Genomic DNA, 20,958 nt, shown 5'->3' with positions numbered 1-20,958 from the left:
CCTGAGGAGGTGGGATTAGCAAAAACAACAGCCACACCAGATCCTCCACAACTGAAACCAGCAGGGGCTTAGTGCATTGGAATGCCCAGTAGAGTATAGAGTCGTCCAGGGCCCAGGCCTAGAAGGTGGTCGATAGGGGATCGGACTCAACCCCCAATTGCTGGGCTAATAATTCGTCCAGAAATTTCGCAAAAACTGCCAGATCATGACCCCTCTCTCTGATTCTAAGACAAACATTTAATAGTGGCTTGGAGGTGGCCATAGCAAAATCACTCCCGCACTTCCCCTTTGGTGCCCAGCCTAGCCCTTTGGCCGGGTAGGCAAGAACAATGTGTCCAGTCTCTTCACAGTACAGATGGTGGTGGCCAAGCAGCACATGCTGTGAACTGGGTCTACTGAGCAAGAAGGAGATAGGAACGGGGTTGGCGGGGCTCTGCACTGCCAAGTGGGTTCCCTTTCGTCGTGGCGCTCTTTGCTTCTTTGGTCAGTTTTGGTTGCTAGAAAGATGAGATTGTCAATCACGGGTGGCAGTTCTTGGGCAGCTAGCTCATCTTTTACCTCTGTAGAGTGACCTTTGTAAAAAGTGTCAGAGTGCTATGTGAAAGTTCACGGCTAACTCAGAGATGGAACGGTTGCCTTGAGATGCCTCAAAAGGGATGCACATAGCATCAAGTCTGGGAATTATGGAATCAAAAACTTTTCTCAGCTCTCAAGAGAAAGCATAGCAGGAGGAACAGAGCAGGAATTGCTGTTCCCACTTGGCAGTTGCCAACAGCTTAGCCTTGCCAGATAGCAGAGAAATGACGTACACCACCTTGGAGCGCTCTGAAGGAAACAATGAGGGCTGGAGCTCAACACTTCATAAGAATGTCACAGTATGACATTACAGTTCATAAGAAACGCCTGACATGGCTCCGGTTTGTCTGAGAATCACTCTGTGTGAGGGAGATGTGGCTCATGGGGTGAAACAGTGGCTGGAGGGGTCTCAGTTAAGACTAGTCTAGATTGGAAGTTCAAATGACACATCAATCCTTGAATAGTGATGGTGAGATCTAGCAGCTCTTGCTTGTAGGAGCTAGTGGTCTGGAAGAGGGTGTTGAGGAGAGCCGGAACACTTTAGGTGTCTGCAATCCAATAATCCAGTACATCGACAAACAGGGCAATGCAGGGCAGGCAGATATCAGCAAAAGGGTACAAACATGGTCAACCAGGCAGCGTGTCATAGAGCAGGCAGGATCAGGGTCCAGGAACAGGCAGAGACAAAACCAGGCAGAGCAGAAACAGGAGCAATGGAGGGATGACTAAACAAGACCTCAAGGCAGATTGAGAAGACCATCTGGAAAGAACCATGTGTAGGCAGTGTGCTTATATAGTGCCTGGTCACATAAAATGATCGCCGGCCGAGAATGCATTATGGAAAGAGGGCAAAGCAGCAGGGTAATGTTCTTCAACCGTTCGTTCTGTTTTTTATGTTGATGTTATTTTGACAAGTACCACATACCTAAACATTGCTGTAGACCATGTCCTTTAATGGGAATTGCATCAAGTCAAGTCAAGTCAAGTCACCTTTATTGTCACATCACCACAGCACATGTGCCATGGTGAGTGAAATTCTTGGGAGTGAGCTCCAGAAATTGCAGAACCATTTACATACAGTAGTTAAGAAACAGAAGTTAGAACAATTTACATGAAAAATGTGCAAAATGCTTAGTACCAGGTGAAATGTGCAAATGTGGAAAAGAGCTCATGCATAGTCTGTACACACAGTGTACTACTAGACATATTTACAATGCAATACACATTATATACAGTATGTACTTACATATGTATGTATAAGTATAAATATAAATATTATATATATAATGTGTTAAGGTGCAACAGACTGTATAGATACAGAAATGTCCTGTGGTACAGATAGCTTAATTTCAGATAGATTATTATATTAAATTAAATGCAGTGTGTGTGTGTATAGTCCAGTGTGTATAAATGCAGTATGAATGCTGTGTGTGTGTGTGTGTGTGTGTGTGTGTGTAGTCCAGTGTTGAAGTTAGAGTGCAGTGTGTAGCATACCATGTTGTGGAAGTATGCTGTAGGCTGTGTTAGTTATGGCTGTTAATTAGTCTGATGGCCTGAGGGAAAAAGCTATCCCTCAGTCGACTGGTGCGGGATCGGATGCTGCGGAGACGTCTTCCTGAGGGGAGCAGAGAGAGCAGTCTGTGGGATGGGTGGCTGGAGTCATTAGTGATCCTCTGAGCTTTTCTTATACACCGCCTGGTGTAGATGTCCTGAAGGGAGGGAAGCTCACCTCCAACAATGTGGCTGGCAGTTCGCACGACCCTTTTCAGGGCTTTACGGTTGCCAGCGGTGCTGTTTCCAAACCAGGCAGTGATGCAGCCCGTCAGGATGCTCTCTATAGTGCAGGTGTAGAATGTTCTGAGGATGCTGGGGCTCATTCCAAACTTCCTCAGCTGTGTCAGGAAGAAGAGGCATTGGTGTGCCTTCTTAAGCACTGCATCAGTGTCTGTGGACCAGATGAGATCCTCACTGATGTTAACACACAGAAACGTAAAGCTGCTCACCTGCTCCACAGGCGTCACAGGTGCATTCCCTAATAGTAGTGGCCTTATTCAGCAGGAAAATGCTCTCTGTTGATGTGACCTCTTTTCCACAGATCTCAGTCTGATCAAGCGACGTGAGACGTTCTGGTCAAAAAGTTCAATCTATGGAGGCTCCACCCTGTAACTTATAGTAATATCTTGGTGCCTGATACCACTGATTTCAAGCCATTCATTTCAATAGTTAGGCTTGGGTAATTGTTGTTAAAGGGATTTCACATGTATGCAACCTTGTAAACTATATAATACTAGAATAACAAGACCTAGTTCACGGCAAAAGCAGAGTTTCTGTTCATTTTTTATCGTAGGTTGTTACTATTGGATGACAATGTGTAATGATGCAAATTCCATAATAGGGAGTTGGCTGATAAATAACAAATTAATGTCACTAGTTTAATAAGGAAACAGCTAAAACTGCATCAGCCCCAAATTTGTTCTCATCGTTTATTATAACATTAGAGTGGAGTCTCTTATTTTATTACTCTATCTTTGCATAGCCATGCTTACAGATGGCAAGGAAACGTATTTAGAAATCCAGACAAATCTGCCTTAACAGCATTCAGTGTGATGGTGTTGTACAAATGGGTGTGAATCTATAAAAATAGCTTGGGAACATACTGATATATACAGTATGTTGAACTAGTCATATCTTTTAAGCTATCTATTGTATGTGTCTACAGTTCCAACTGTAATTTGGGCTTAAGCAAGTCTTAAGATTCTGTCGAATAAGTCATCAATTTTAAGTGCCTATCCTATCAAAGGCAGCATGACCTTACATCCAAACTTAGAACTCAAAAAGTATAAATTATGGTCTTGTAGGCATAGACAGAAGAAGGTGCCATGCTAAATCATCACACATAGTTAACTGATCACAATCTTTGGTAGCCTTCAAAAAGGAGAGTAGACAGACAAGTTTTACTCTAGAATTCCATTGACACTCCCATTTCAGGAAGAAAGCATACAAAAAAAGATAGGTCCTAAACTGCAGACGGAGAACAACAAACTGACCTCAACTTTCATTCTTGGATGTGTGACCTTGTTCTTTTGTGTGAAAGTTTCTAAATGAAAGATTGATCATACCTAATATAATATGAGCAAAGATAATGAAAAAAAAAGGGGGGGGGGGTTTCCACCAGGATCACTGACCACATTTTAATCAAATACAAAGTATTTGTTCAATTTCCATTTATTAATGTGTGTGTGTGTGAGAGAGAGAGAGAGAGAGAGAGAGAGATTATGACTGGTGTTGTTTATTGTGTTTGTTGCCTTTTTGGACTCCTTTATCATGTGTAATGTTGCTCCCATATAAAACAGTTCAGCACAAGCCTAGGCATATTTAGGGTCATGATTGAGGACAATGTCCCGTCCAGAGACAAGCTGTTTCCTGTTGAGGTTTTGTTCAAACTGACCATCAAAAATACCCTCTCTAATGAATATGTTTTTTCCCATTGTGTTAGGATTTAACCCGGGGATAGGAGGCAAATGTGACACAGAAGCCGCTTGGAGTCATGTGAAGGGTGATTTATTAGTGCACAGATTCAGTAAGACCATAGCATCTACTTGGTACACCACCTACAAACACCAACTGTTACAATAACCCACCCAGACTGACTGTGTGGGAGCCATTTTATTCTCTTAGTCCCGCCCCTGGATCTAACCATTCTAAAATTGGTAGGGGGTTCTCTCCTCTAACTATAGGAACATGGGCAACAATCATTGGCCAACAACATCTACATTAATGAGAATAAATAAACACAAACATACAATTCAACACATGTCCAACCCCCATTAAGACTTTCACCACCAAAACAATAAATTTTTATACAGGCATGAACTGGTGACCCATATTGCGTCACACAAAAATGGCTGCTCAGCATGTTAAGCGTATAAAAGTCCGAGGTTGTATATTGCACAGGTTTGGCTCCGGAAAATGGAAGCTGGTGAGTGTTTGCAATCTTTGTGTGTGTGTGTGTGTGTGTGTGTGTGTGTGTGTGTGTGTGTGTGTGTGTGTGTGTGTGTGTGTGTATATATATATAATGTTGCCCAATAAATAATAGTAGTGATAGATGAAAACTTGTGTCTTAAATCTTACCCAGATACAATAGTGCTATTTTCTGATTGGCTGTTGTGTAGCCTCTTTTTTTGATTGGCTGATAAGTGTCAGGCTCGACTAAGAACTCCAGGGGAGACGCGCTCGATTCCTGCCCGTTTCCATAGAGACAGCGGTGCGGACTGATACGTTTTGGGCGCTTCGGCTTATTAAATATATGATAAATAGTCAAAAAGTTTTTCTGCACGAGAAATACGATGTGTGGTGGGAGAGCGTGACAAAAGACCGGTGTGTGACACTTGACAGCCCTGTGACTGTGAAAATATCAACATTAACATAGTAACCATCACAAACGTTTTGTTTACATCATATTTTCCAACAATTTTATAGATTCAAACATGGGATCATCTTCATCCAAGCCTGGTATGTAACATAAACATTTATTTAAACATAAGGTTGAATTAGAGTATTATTAAATCAAACTATTACAGTATTATTAAACTGGACAACACTTTACTGGAGGTCTTTCATTCAGATTTCAAATGTTTTTGGATTTTTTTATTATTATTATTTTTTTTAAATCTTTCCAATAGCCTTTGTCACGGTTCTGGCTGATAAAGTTGGAGATTATATTATTCTCCAATGCAAGGCAAATTTGATCAACTGCATCATGGGTGAAGGATGGCTATGAATTGGTATGTTTGCACACTTGTTTTCAAGCAAACTTTGGGGCACTTTGATGTCTTGGAAATTGAAAAAGCCCAGGAGAGCGATGAAGGAAATTACACCTTAAACCTGAGGAACAGATCAGGTTCCAGCTCATGTTCTGCCCATATCAGAGTCGGTAAGTAAGAACTCTTTACTTTAGTGACTCTACTTTTTTTGTTATGTTGAAATAAAATGTAACTGACTTTATTACACATGTTCTTATTCATAACTCTCTTCTCCAAACAAAACTAGAAGTTCCTGAAATATATTATTATATATTATATTAATATATTATTATATATATATAGTTATACCGAGAGTTATGCAGTTCTGCCAAATTAACCCCTGACTGTTCAAACTCATGAACACATTTATAGCATTTAGTACCTTTTTTAAGTGCATGTTGCATTAATTGGATTTATACAACTGAGCAATCAATGTTTGAGGGCCTTTCTCAAAGACCCAGCCGTGGCAGCTCAGGGTCCTGGGATTTAAACTTCCAATTAGTAGTCCAACACCTTGTGACCACTGAGATACCACATCCAAAGATACCACTAGCGTAGTGTGTGTTGTCAATTTTAGTCAAGCAGAAGATACTCCCACTAAGTGCAGCTCATGATTGACTAGAATAAAAAAAAAAAATTAAAAGCAAACAAAATAGAAAACTGCAGCCAGTGACACCACCATGGGTGGGGGTTGAATCCGGGTCTCTGACTAAATGCAGGATAAAATCATACTGGGGTTCCTATTATGAAAACAACCAAAAATGACAAATGGAGAAAGCTATGGAAAAAATACACAACAAAAAATGAGCACAGGCTAAAGAACATGAGGCTGGGGTAAAAACACGAGAATAAATGTAAGGAAGATGAGAACAGGGAAAACAAGACTAGAGGTAAGGAACAAGTGACTGGGGTAAAAAACATGAGACTAGGAAGGAGGAACACGAGACTATGGGTAAGGAAGAGGAGAATATGGGTAAAGAACACAAGACTAGGGGAAAGGAACACGAGACTATTGGTAATTAACACGAGACTAGGGGTAAAGAACATGACATGGTTACTGGAACTGAGACACAGCAAAGACTAACACAAGACAAGTCAGTGCAAGCACACATGGAAAAACAATAAGTATGGCATAAAAACCAATGACAGAAAAAACCCTGCCCTCTGGTGGTCTGTCAAGGAACTGTCCAAGGAGTCCAAGACAGCCCTATTTAGTAAATCTGAGACAGCAATTTATTCAAAAATCATGTATTATTATTTTTTTATTATTAATGAAACTATCAAACCCATACTACAATTAATAAGTTTGGTGTTTTGGAAATACAAAAATCCTAAGATTCCCCTTATATATTAACTTGTGAACATATATATTTAGTACCTATATAGGACAATATTGGAAATTGAGGTTGTTTATGCTAATAATATAATAATATATAAGATAGTATAAATCACATGTGAATAATAAGCTTATGTTATGGAAGTAAGTCCATAAACATTCTTTGGTATAAGTATGACAGCACTGAGTTGATGGATAATATGTATAGTATTTATATTGAATCTACATTATAAACACTATATTTGCTGCAATAGTTATAACTGAGATAAAACTAATATATAAGCTGATGGACTTGTATATTTTCTTTCCTCAGACAAGACAAAATGTTAAATTCTCTCAAAACATTTAAAATTTGTAATGAAGTCGAGCAGCTCCTCTTCCTCCTTTATGGGCCGATCGGAGCAGGAAAATCCAGCACTATAAACACCATCAGAAGTGTTTGAAGGATGTCAGTTTGTCAACTGTCTGCTTAGAGAATCAAATATGAGTCACACTTTATATGTGAGTCATTATAAAGTGTACAACTCCCTTGTATCCTGTATGCATGACTCAACTAAGAAAACAATCATTTTTTCTTTTGTTTGTCCTTTTCATTCAGTTCAACTCTAAAGCTCCAATAGCAGAAAGTAACCTTTATTATAACACACACACACACACACACACACACACACACACACACACACACACACACACACACACACACACACACACACACAGGGAAAGGCACCGAAACCCCCCAAATGGCTGCCCACTGCTCTGGGTGTGTGTTCACGGTGTGTGTGTTCACTTTGGATGGGTTAAATGCAGAGAACAAATTCTGAGTATGGGCCGTATGGCACTTTCACACACACACACACACACACACACACACACACACACACACACACACACACACACACACACACACACACACACACACACACACACTCCACATAAAACACTATAGAAATTCACAACCATAAAAAAAATCCTAAGAACAGTGTGTATGTATTGCATTATTCAATTATGTAACTGTCCACACTACAGAAATCGCTCAAGTGGTTTTCATGACTAAAGCAGACTGCATCTGTCCGATGACAAAGGGTAATTTGCACAACGTCTACAAAAGCAAGAAGATCAGAGATAAAGTGAGTACTTATGTGTAAGCATCAATGGAGTATATTTATTTATCATATTATACCAGAATTTAATGACGCTGTGTGTATCCGGATGCAAAAGTGCAGATATTTACTGGGTGTGCCTTCGAACCGTATCTTCCCTGTGTGCAACTATCACGAGGAGACCCACATCAACAAGGACATGGACTGCCTGATGCTCGATGCCTTAAAGCATGTTATTCACTGGGCAAATGACTATGTGGTCAGATGTGTAAGTAGTCAATTACGTGCAGAATAAGTGACATAAGTGATTGTACTAAAAGTACAATCCCGGGAGATGCCAGAATGAGGATTGGTTTTCTTTCTCTCTCTCTCTCTCTCTCTCTCTCTCTCTCTCTCTCTCTCTCTCTCTCTCTCTCTCACACACACACACACACACACACACACACACACACTGATATTTTCTTTGATGCTACAGCTGATTATTATGATGTGTGATGGATCAGAACCAACCAAAGACACACCATTGGAATGTCGCTAGAAAACTATATTATATTTGCATATATTCTCAGATTGCATCTATTTTTATATGGAATTATTTTTATTCACATGTATTACGTGTATTTATCTTTTTACTTCACGTGTCCTAGTTCTACAATTAATCACATATCGTTAAGAGAATGTGGAAATTATTGCTATTATTAAGTAATATCTCATTATGAAATGATTTTCTAATTAAAGTCATGGCAAGTCCAAAAAAAAAAAAAAAATACTGATACCTTTAACTCATACATACACAAAACATGTAAGGTTAAAATTGAATCATTTTATGTTACATTCATGAGTGAGTGAGAAAGTGTTTCTTTCCCATCAAGGCTCTAAATGAGCCAAATAAATGCTAGGCTGGATAAATGCTACGCTGGATAAATGCTAGGCTTTCAAAAGCCACTGACACTCTGACATTTTACTGTCATTCATTACATCTGATTGTTGGAGACCCTGCAAGTCTGGTGTCATTCTCCTAGCTGCTGGTAAAATCTCAGACATACACAATACAGCAATTTTATACCGCTTTTCATTACTCAGCCACCTCACAATGCCCACGGTGATTTTGCAGTCTGTCTTGTAACTGTACATTAACGCTTACTAACACTTACTGTCACTCCAAACCCAGTATTTTACTCTAAACATCCTGCTGCCAAAACTGCTAAAAAAAAAAATACATGAATATATACATAAAAATAAGCAATATCGTACTGAAAGGATATGATAACGGCGGAATGCAGACAGCGTCTTTCACCGGTGTAAGAGCAAAGACAAAAACCCAGCAAAAATGGCAACAAATTCAGGAGCCATAGTTCACAAAAGCAAACATACAGAGAGGATTGAACTTTTAGAAATTGTCATGCCTTTGACCAGGCATCTCTCATCACTTTCTTTCACTGCACCACTCATCTCACAGGGTTTTCTCTGTACTGTATATACATCTCTCTCTCTTCTCTCTGTGTCAACTTTCTTTAATGGACTATTCACCAGGAAGCCTGATCGTCATTGCATTGTTTTTTTTGTTTGTTTGTTTGTTTGTTTCCACAAAGAATCTTTCATTCTATTTCCGAGGTTCAGAGTTTTGACATGACACTTGGATCAGAAAGCACAAAATAACATGTCTTTTATCAAACTTTAAACAGTTATGGGCAAGCCAGGGACCGGCATTGCTTATTTATACTCCATGCATTATTATTATTTCTCAAAAAAAGATCACAAACATGAAGCAAACTTGCTGCAGTTTAACTCTGGCACAATTTCAACAGTCACTAATAAATGATAAAAGATAGTTTAAGATTCTCGATTGTGCCATAGATTACAGTCCATTGTTCTGTCACAACACCTCGCACGACAAGCAATGCTTCAATTCAATTCAATTCAAGTTTATTTGTATAGCGCTTTTTACAATGGGCTTCGTCTCAAAGCAGCTTTACAGAACATAAACATAGAACAGAAGTTAAACATAAGGAGAAAAAAGAATCAATGTAGTAAAAATTTAAGATATATATAGTTTCACCATGACCTACAAATATGGCCACCACAGACTCTCACTCAGCAATCACCTGCACTTCCAGTGACCATCGTTCTGTTTTCTTTCTTTTTTTTTTCAAACTATTCCTAATTATAAACTTTTTATAATTAATGTTCTGCATTTGCATCCCAGCTAAAACTTTGCATCCTGACAGTTACGGTGGACAGATATGCTGATCTAACAACACTAAGAGATGTTCTGTAGCCCAGGAGACTCTCCTTCCATGCTGCTTGAAATGCTACTAATTTAGTTGGACTAGATTCTAATAGTCTGTTTTATTCTGTTCCATTGTTTCTAGCCATTTGTTATTTTTCCCCTTCAATAAAACCCCCTTATTATGTTATCCCTGCATTTGGGCCTTTTTATCCAGGAAGGCACCTCTTTTAACTGACAGGCTCTGGGTTGCTATTTGGATGATGGGGGTTCAAGCCCCAGCACTGCCGAGCCGCCACTCTCGGGCCCTTCAAGAAGAAAGTCCCTTAACCCTTTCTGCTCCAGTGGTGCTGTAGCATGGCTGTGCGCTGCCTCCAACCACTAAAGAAAAACTTACACACTGCTGTATTGTATATGTGACAAAAATAAAGGCTTCTTTTTTTCAGTCCTGGCTTCAGATCTAAGGTTCTGGCTTTATGGTATTTCTACATTTTTGTTTAGCTTGTGGAACAAACACAGTTTCACAATATATGGTGGAAGTTGAGTGATGACTCATTGCAGCTAGCAGACATTTAGCCTTTTGTTTGTCAGCGCTCTGGCCTTGCCTCTGGATCGACACAGATTAACTAGGCCTGTTCTAAAAACCATGTGCTGTGCTGAAAAAATAATAGCCGCACCTTCCCAAGTGGTATGGACCCCATCCTGCCCTAACAGGCCTGCCTTGCTCTCATAATCGCTCCAATTATATATTATCTATAAAGCCCACATTGTTTTTCTGAGCACCATCTGGACATTCAAAAGTTCAGCGACCATAAAATGTTCATCGCCATGTTGCACTGGGATTGATCTGAAGCCTATGAATGCATCGGACATCGTCTTTAATAATTCTTACACCTACACTTTAGAAACTCGGACTGAAGAATGCGTACATCATCAGCTCCTAAATGCTTGAATATAAACCTAAGATCATGCCTTCGTTGGCCTATGGTTGGCACCTGGCATCATAATAATAATAATAATAATAATAATAATAATAATAATATACAGTAAAGTACATAATTCTTGATGTGAATCATTTGAACGATTTTTAACATATGATGATGTAGATAATTCTGAGAGCTCCACATTAATGGACCGTATCGATTTTCATACTGATGTGTATATACTGTAATTGTCATGACGCGGGGCAGGAAGCGGACCCAAACGCAGGATAGCAAAACAAAACAGGGTTTAATAACAGAGGAACACGAAACACGACACGGACTAGAGACAGGACAAAGACAACAGTAGATTCTGCGCTGCCATCGGTAACGCGGCACACTTAAATACAAATGACGCTGATGACACAATGAGGAGCAGGTGTGGTGACAGGGAGGAGCAGATGAAGGCAAAAACAAAACAACTTGCACGTGGCCAAAGTCCAGGCTCATGAGTCATAACAGTAATGTCTTATATCTGTTTTATAATTGAGGATTCAAGGAACTTTGGGAAATAGGCTCTAATTATATCTAACTTATACATTATAACGAGTGAACTTTGAAATTTTAAACTTACTACAATAAAAATAGACCAAAGGTATGTGTTATCTGATAATGTTTTTTTTATGTTTTTTTATTTTTTGTTTAATGTACAGCTAACAAAGATTAAATTAAGACTCCTTTTAGCCTAAGCAGGTGTGTTTCTCACAGGAGAGAACAACAATGTGAACCCACAATGGGAATAACATTGCGTACTGCAGGTGAAACCCTGACTCTCCGTCTCTGCCACAAGTTGCTCGCTTGCTAAAGTTTTATTTTTACCCTGACTTTGCTCTTTTTCGGTGGAAGTGGAACAGAGCAGCCATGGGCGTGAAGTGCACCCTGAGTGTGTTCTGTCCTTGTGGTATTTCAGACACAGTATTGTTTTTCCAAGCATTTGTGTTCTGTCATTTTTGTCATCTGACAATGTGTGTGAAAAGATGGCCATATGACACAGTGACAGAGAACACACACACACACACACACACACACACACACACACACACACACACACACACACACACACACACACACACACACAAACAGAATGAGTTGCCTTCTGGACCTTGAGGCAAGGACTTGTGGAGGTCATGGAGTCTGCACCATGAAAAAGTAATAACGACTGCACTGTTTCAGGACACATTTCATGCATCTCATAGCCAACAAATCATTGACCATTGATGCTCATGCATCATTTATAAACTGTGTGTCTGATAAAAAAAGATTTCAAAATACATTATCCTTTTACTCCTGGTCATTTTGAAGGCCATACTGTATGATCATGTAAAGCAATAACAATCTCGTGAATTGCGAAAGATTCGACGATTCGATGAAGTGTGTCTTCACATGATCGCGGGTTTAATGCGGTTTGCTGAGGAGAACAATAGAGAGACTGTATCTCCTGATGTTCACAGAAAGCTTTGTGGACTCAGCAGTTCTCATGCCCTGGTTTATGTCCCTGTCCAATAGATGATTTATTCAGGGAGAAATCCCAGGCTACAGAACTCAGAGTTTATCTACCTCAGCATGTTTACACCCCACTCTCACACTAACCAGTGAATGTTGACACAGATTTTACTTGTCATGCAATCATACGCTTTTAAACTTAGACGTAAATGATTATGGAGAAATTTAAAGTCGGCTCCATAAGTATTTGGACAGCGAAACGTGTTTGCTTCTGTACTGCACACCACAACAATAGCTTTTAAATGAAGTCACCAATATGTTATCGATGTGTAAACTCCATTTAAAAAAAATCATATCAACCATTAGGAAATTATAATTTTTATACGCTTAGGCCATCCTTAAAAATATTCTTGTTTGCCGTAACCCAACCGATCCTGTCAATTTAGGACCGACTCAAATTTTGTATATTTTTTGCTTTAAGTCCGACCGACTTGCCGGTTGTAAATTTGCGATAAGACCGACCGTTTTTTTTTTTTACTCTTCAAACATCTAATACAAAACCAATAAAATAATATTAATTATATTTTAGAAAGTGTTGTAAATATATAAATCGCCTAGGCCTACATACAAACGAAGGCTACGTATTTTAAATAAAAACCCCTGACATCATCTATGTTTACACTATTGGTTACCGGATGTCACACTACGGCCTGTGAGTTCGCTTCGTCTCACTCTCTCATTCAATGTCAGAGTCGACGGTTCGGGCGCCATAATACATCTAAAAAATTTATTAAAACAGCTCGACACCGCTTTAACTTGGCACAAAGTTCTGGAAAAACTGCCCAGCATCAAAATTAGGTTTGCGATGATGCGCCCGAAGGCACGGGTTGAAGACCCAGTCAGTAACGTCACCATATGCTAATATAATATTTGTTTAAAGTCATACCTACAGTACGTAATCACCATCACCAAAATTGTCCTTTTTTTTTTTTTTTTACATTGAAACTTGAAAATATATATATAGACCTACTGACACTTTATTTTTTATTTTTTTTTTACTGTTACTGCAAACCAAAATATTTTTAAGGACGGCCTTATTACATTATTACAGTATTATAAATATAAGCATTGATACCTATTGGAGTCAATGCCTTCCTCAAGTCTGGAGATTGCTTTGCCAGGCTTTTATTGAATCTCAGCCGAACGTATAGTTCATCCTGCTACTTCAACATTCACATCATCAATAACTCCACTGACCCGGTTCATAACACTGCTCTACTCCATCCTATGCCTTGGATCGTAACTTTCTTTTCTTCTTTCTCTGAACTGTTTTCCTTCCTCAGCGACATGCCACGGTCAATCACTTTTTTTTAAATTTCTGTAAGGTTTGCAAAAAATATAGAGATATAACCATATTTAGATCTAACAATATCAATGTTCTCATATATAACAGTTCAGTAGAGCACCAGGAAATAATAGAAAAAAAAATCTTATCTTCCGTTCTGCTTCATAACGTTACCTACCCTTTGTTTCAGCCATTTCTTTTGTTCTGTTCCGCCTGGCTAGTGTCATCTGTCATGATGACCCACAGTTATCTTAATTTCTGTGCTGGTATTCGAGTCTATTTATGCCTCATTATCTTTTGTTTCTTTTATATCTCTCTATATAATTATGACATACGAGGTTATAGTCGATACAATATTTGGATTGCCTCGTTCATTGGTCGTACCCTAGAGAACTAATCAAGCGATTGACCTTTTCCTTAACCTTGCTACTCCTCCCCATTCAAATCTATCCATCTATTTCTGCTCCCTTTTTGTTATCTTACCATTTACTACATTTTCCCTAAGTAGTCTTGCTTGGAACAGTGCTGGATGAGAAGTGGTGGTATTTTTCTGGCAGAATCAGGGCAAGAGCACAAGGGAGTGGGTGTCGTGGAGTCTAGTGACAGGTCATAATAAGATATTTTGCAATGATGGCGGGCATCTCACAGCTACAGTTCAACTGGGCCAGGCCACAGAAGGAGGGAGAGAATGAGAATAAAGCAGGGTGAGAAAGAAGAGAGAGAGAAAGAGAGAGAGAATGGATGTCACTGGCAGCTTTGCCTTCTGCTGTTCATTCCTATGGGACATGTCTTTTCCCAACACATACTAAACAATCTCCCTCTTCTGTCATGCTGCAGCTATATAATGGGATTTTGATCCTTAAATGTTAAATGCACAGTCACAAAGGTGAGCTCAAGCTTTTAGCCTCTTATCTTGGAGCAAATCACGCCCCATCCGTCCCTTACTTACCTCGGGAAAGACACGAATCGGCTCCTTGGCATGGAAGCGATCACTTAGCTTACTGACAGACTGCTCTTGGCAGGAAATAGCTGGAAGGGCTGAACATAAGCACCAGATCAAGTGATGTTTATCACACCATTAGGACCAGACCAGAAGCAGGACAAAAAGATGGAATGATGAAGGAGAAGGAACAGATGAGAGTTCAAAACAAAATCACCAAAAATGACAAAAAAACGGTGGATAGGCTCGGGATAAAGAGAGCGCATATAAAAGACTTAAAAACAAAGGTAGAATTATTTAATTTTTAATTAAAAACAACGTGACTTTGAGTCAATCATGACACACATTTACACGCCGGCATGTTCCTTTTAATACAAAGCAAACAAGTGTTCAATAGAACGTATGCAAAATTAACAGTAGATTTCAAACCCCTCAAAGCTATGAGTTTTTTTGAAGTAAGGGGAATAAAGGTTTGTTTGCCAAGGTGTTTTAAAAAGATAAGGCATCCGATCGCTGTTGACTCAGCACCTAGCGGAACGAAAAAAGCTTCATGATCGATATATCATCAATCATTGCCTTTAATGTGAGCGGCAGCAAATCAGGGCCGGAATGAGAATAGGGGGATTATGCCGGATAGAGTAGAAAGACAACCATCTTAGAGGATTTGCATGTTAACACCAACTGGACAAAAGAGAACAATATAGAGAAGAGGGACAAAGACCTGTCGTGATCGATAAAACAAGCTTCTGTGAAACGTTCGAGTGTTTAAACACAGTGTGTAACACAGAAGGTCTAATTATAATAATTATAATAACAATCCTTACATCTATTAATCAAAGCTTTGGTCTTAAACCACAAAATAATTAACACTTACACACAAATTTGGACCTTTTTGAATTAAGCACAAATCTTTCCCTCATTCTTTTCATATATTTGTCGCCAAATGTTATGTTATAGGAAAAATAATCCACTTCAGGTTAATGACCCGAACATAAGAGCCGAACGTGTACGCAGGCTTTTTAACCCCTAGGTTACCTTTCAGTTTATACATCAATAGACCTGGAATTAATGGCCAGTTTTCAACGTAGATCATCCGTCTAAAGAAAAATAAACGAACGGAGCCGTCCTGCTGAAATCTGCTCCTCCTTGTCTCTTGCTTATAATTATTTTAGAGAGAGAGTGATCGAGTGGATGAGGGAGATGAATATAGACTGCATGAAGAACGAGTCAAAAAGAAAGAAAGTCTCAAAATAGGGCCAAAGGATGGGGGGAGGAAAAATGAAACACACAGATGTGGGGGGAAAAAAAGTAAAACAGTTTACACAAACCGCCATTCTGTCCCCCGAACAATCTGAGAGCCATTTGTCAAAGCCAGGAGGAGGAATAATGCAGCATTCTGCAGAACTGGCTGCCACCAACACACACTAACAGATGATTTATTAGACCTGAGCTACAGCTGGCACTGCCACACACCCACATCCAGCAGGGGCAGATGCAGTAGCCCAGTGGACCATTCTGGTGAGCGTTCCTATGGTAGCTAACACAGGCACTGCAGAATGATTAAGCCAGTCCTAATAATATGTATAATATTCAGAGAGACACCAATAATAAACTGGAAATATCAGACTAACCCAGTTAAAAGCAGATAATGCCCACGTTTCACACTTTCTTTAGTGTAGAATATGACCATATTTCATTGACTTGTATCAACAGAATTGGGATTTTATACTGAACTAATTAAAAATAATTAGTTACACAAATGTAAATAATCAGAATGACCAGAATATTCAGTGCCAACCAGAAGAAGCTGATTTCCTTTTCAGTCCCTTCGGACCTGAATTCATGAAGATTCTCAGATAGAGTTTCTCCTAGTGAAAAACGTGGGTGTTTCGCCTTAAAGTTAAAGAGAAGATCGTAGTAAAGGTAAAAGTTCTTCATAAAGCATCTTAACCCTTAAAAGAGCTCATAAGGTCAGAAAGTGTTAGGAGCAGTGAGGAGGACTTTTTAAGAGGATGACAAGTTTCTTTATCAGAGGAGAAAATGGCTGACAAAATTTAATAATGATAGCGAGTTAATAAAATAATATGTAGGGATTATTTTTGTGACCAATCAGATTACAGATCACATCTCAGGCCCAGCTGCTATTTAGAGATAGAGATTTACATTACCTTTATTACATTTAGTATGTCTCTAATCTGATCAGTCAGGAACGTAATCCCTACACCATATAGTCTTAAATATTTTAACATAGAGACAAAGTAAAGGTTTATAATAGACCAGATTTTGAAAGCGCTCTTTTTTTTTTTTTTAATTAGACAACCAATCACAGTCTTCTAAGGAACATGTCAACAGGTTAAGCCCCGCCTTTTCTCTAACATAAAAGTGTTTGTAATTTCCTTGCTCAGAGTTGCTCTGAGATTAATTCAGAATCGTTAGCGTGATTCAGGACCAGAGATCGAAGCTAAATTAGGAGCTCTCAGACCCGTCTTTATAAATACGGACGTTGATGTCTTCGCCGTAACATCTGAAGGGAGATTTTCTTTCCCAGTCTCACCTATGGTTTATACAACAGGGATCTAAATAACTGAATACCTATAAACTGTTTTGTGACAATGCCTCTTGATAAGTGAAGTATAAACATAAAACCGAATATGAATTGAAATTGTACAGCCAGCAACGTGCCCATGAGTATGAACGTCCAAATGCTCAGACAGAAGTGTCTCGGTGGATCATCTGTCATCATAGCTGCATCTTTTTTTTTTTAAAGGAGGCAAACTTTTGCTCATTTCTTCTTGCAGTAGTTTCAAGGAGAACTAGAAACGGCTTTCCGTTACAAGGTTGTGTTATTATAAACTAGCCGTCAAGACTCGAATGAAGACCAAATCGAAGACGTCTGGAAAACAGCAGCATAAAGACTCGGTCTACCTTCTGCACTCCAAAATGCAGTACACAGCAGAGTGAACGATAAATTTGCTTTGACGTGCAACAAAAGTTGTTAATGTTTTAACAGAGATAAAAAGGTGAAATTAATTAAAATGTTTTAGCACTAATCACTTCAGCCCAAACTCTTCAAATAGAATGTGCATGTGAATGAGAAAGTGCGATGAAACCCGCTGTGTTCATCTTCAATTGGGAACTGATTATTTAATCAAAGAGAAAAAAAAGCTTGCCAGGCGTCGCTCAATCAGATACCTAATAACACTGCTGCAAAATAAGAAACTGCATGGGATAGGAAATTTTACTGTGTATTTGAATATCTGACCGATCATATTCAAAGGAAACGGGACGGCAGGTCCAGCAGTTCTTTGTAGATGCTTTGTGACCGTCTTGGTTAGCAGGTTTGATGCATTCAAATAAATATGCAAGACGTGTTGTGGCTCTCCTGCCTGTTTACTTTGGGAGTTTATTACTGCCGTCTAGTACATTATCACTATCTTCCCCAACACACCAGCTAGCTGTGTTTCCTACAAGATACAGAGAAGCCATCCACCACATCTTTTTGAGGAATAATCTTGAGGTAAAACACTAACTGCTTTCTTTCATATTCGTAAATCACATATTTAGCTCACCATATAACAAGGCCAAGAGAATTACCAAGATCTGAAACTCCATCCATCCATCCATCCACCCATTCATTTTCTACCGCTTATCCGGAACCGGGTCACGGGGGCAGCAGTTCAAAACCCCTCATGAGGAAAAATAAAACAAGGTCCGTGACGTCGACTGGTATGGTGCAACCGGGGCCCCACCCTGGAGCCAGGCCTGGGGTTGGGGCTCGCATGCGAGCGCCTGGTGGCCGGGTCTTACCTCATGAGGCCTGGCCGGGCTCAGCCCAAAGGAGCGACGTGGGGCTGATTTCCTGTGGGCCTGCCACCTGCCGGAGGAACCGTAAGGGTATGGTGCAATGTGGATTGGGTCTCTCACTGTTATTTGTGCTTACGGGCCAAATGGCATCTTCTTGTGCTCTGACCGGGGACTCCGTCGTTCTACTGGGGGACTTCAACGCCCATGTGGGCAACGACAGTGACACCTGGAGGGGCGTGATTGGGAAGATCTGAAACTTACTCACTAAAATCTGGGTATATATGAAGAGGGAAGAAAGACAGTCAAACATATTGACTATCTCTGCAGGAACATTGAAATCTTTTGCTAACCTCAGTACCAAAACCATCACCTGGCTAGACATATAAAAAATAAAAATAAATAAATAAATAAAATTTCTTTCTATGATAATGTGACAGCTTTTTAATCAGCCAGAAAAAAAAATCCCCAGAGGAATGTTAATGAATTTATGATTCTGCTGTGTACTTACAACACTTACAGACCTTGTCTAGTGTTCCCGATTCCTTCATCAACATGAGCTCACAGCGACACCAATAACGCCATCAAGGTCTGCGATACATATTCATTTATTCCTGTTATATATTTATTTAGCTTACCAGTTTAACCACTGATCCAGAATTGTTCATTTTGTGACATTTAATGAGTCCTTTAATTCTCATTCCCTACAATTATAAAGGTGTTATGACCTTTTATAAGTCCTGAACGGTTAATAAACTAGCCGTTTCCTTTTATAGCGAACATTTATAGTGAAAACTGCTGGATAGCGAGATTGTGTTACGGTCGTGCATTTTGTCTGGTTAATGATCTAAAGCTGACAAAATGCATGACAGTAACACAATCTCGCTATCCAGCAGTTTTCAACCAAATATGCTTCGATGTGATGACTTTTACATTACGAGGTCTCAACTCAGCATGCAGTAATCTTTCCTCCAGGTGAAATCTTTTTTTTTTTTTTTTTTTTTTTTGGCATCATCTTCATTCCCTCCGTCCCACATGTATTTTTGGCAGCACTGTACATGAAGTACTATAATCAACAACTCATTAACATGTAATAAATGAGCTCTTTAAGCTGAGAGCCGGGCCACGATGATAACAAATGCACAGCGGACACTAACGTTGCTCCAATAAATCATCTCGGCAGTTGTAAACATGCGAGCAGGCTTTCGCACGCACGGTTTATGAATGTCCTGACGATGTCCCTTAGTCTCGTTGTATTGTATGGTATTATTTTGGTGGATAAAGTAGGAGGTACTGTACAGTCGAAGCTATTCGGAGTACGGAGCGCATGGTGTGAGCGCTCTACACGTCCGTGATATACAGGAAATGATATTGCAAAAATAATTGTTACTGATATGTAAAACTGCCGATTAATTGTGTGCCATGTGGCATCGCTGCCAGAGAACAGCAGTGATAAACTCCTCACCACTTCACTGATGATTCATTTGCTAATGTTTACTGAATTAGGCTTACCGATGTAAATTAGCTTTACACCTCAGTGACATCGCTGTTACATAAAATCCCCTTCAATGGACTGAGAATTTGTTGTCCAGAAAAGAAAATTTATTGCCATCTGGACCTTGATACAGAACCTGAGAAACGCACCAACATTTCCATTTTGCAGCTTTCTGAATAACTGAATCAGTTTGTTATATCACTGTATTCTTAATAATGTCCCCAGGTTTGTTTTGTGTGTCCTTGGTGTGTCCCAGGTCTGTTTTGTGTGTCCTTAGTGTGTCCCATGTCTGTTCTGTGTGTCTGTAGTGTTTCCCCAGGTCTGTTTTGTGTGTCTGTAGTGTGTCCCCAGGTCTGATTTATGTGTCCTTAGTGTGTCCCATGTCTGTTTTGTGTGTCCTTAGTGTGTCCCATGTCTGTTTTGTGTGTCTGTAGTGTGTCCCATGTCTGTTTTGTGTGTCTGTAGTGTGTCCCCAAATCTGTTTTGTGTGTCCTTAGTGTGTCCCCAAATCTGTTTTGTGTGTCCTTAGTGTGTCCCCAAATCTGTTTTGTGTGTCCTTATTGTGTCCCCAAATCTGTTTTGTGTGTCCTTAGTGTGTACCCAGGTCTGATTTGTGTGTCCTTAGTGTGTCCCCAGATCTGTTTTGTGTGTCCCCAAATCTGTTTTGTGCGTCCTTAGTGTGTCCCCAGATCTGTTTTGTGTGTCCTTAGTGAGTCCCCAGATCTGTTTTGTGTGTCCCCAACTTTGTTTTGTGTGTCCTTAGTGTGTCCCCAAATCTGTTTTGTGCGTCCTTAGTGTGTCCCCAGGTCTGATTTGTGTGTCCTTAATGTGTCCCCAGGTCTGATTTGTGTGTCTTTAGTGTGTCCCCAGGTCTGAATTGTTTGTCCTTAATGTGTCCCCAGGTCTTTTTTGT

The 20,958-nt window shown here is 39.7% G+C and overlaps 1 long non-coding RNA gene across 1 annotated transcript; it reads left to right on the top strand.

The window, feature by feature from the left end:
* Positions 1 to 4,188: 4,188 nt before the first annotated feature.
* Positions 4,189 to 5,624, top strand: LOC113646323. Its single transcript, XR_003441411.2, has 3 exons — positions 4,189 to 4,555; positions 5,056 to 5,088; positions 5,386 to 5,624. It is a non-coding gene; the product is annotated as an uncharacterized LOC113646323 (long non-coding RNA).
* Positions 5,625 to 20,958: the final 15,334 nt, after the last annotated feature.

Source organism: Tachysurus fulvidraco, chromosome 6 (genome assembly GCF_022655615.1).
Source record: "Tachysurus fulvidraco isolate hzauxx_2018 chromosome 6, HZAU_PFXX_2.0, whole genome shotgun sequence".
Classification (NCBI taxonomy): Eukaryota; Metazoa; Chordata; class Actinopteri; order Siluriformes; family Bagridae; genus Tachysurus; species Tachysurus fulvidraco.
Note: the sequence above shows the minus strand (reverse complement) of the source record. Positions and strands in the feature narration are given on the sequence as shown.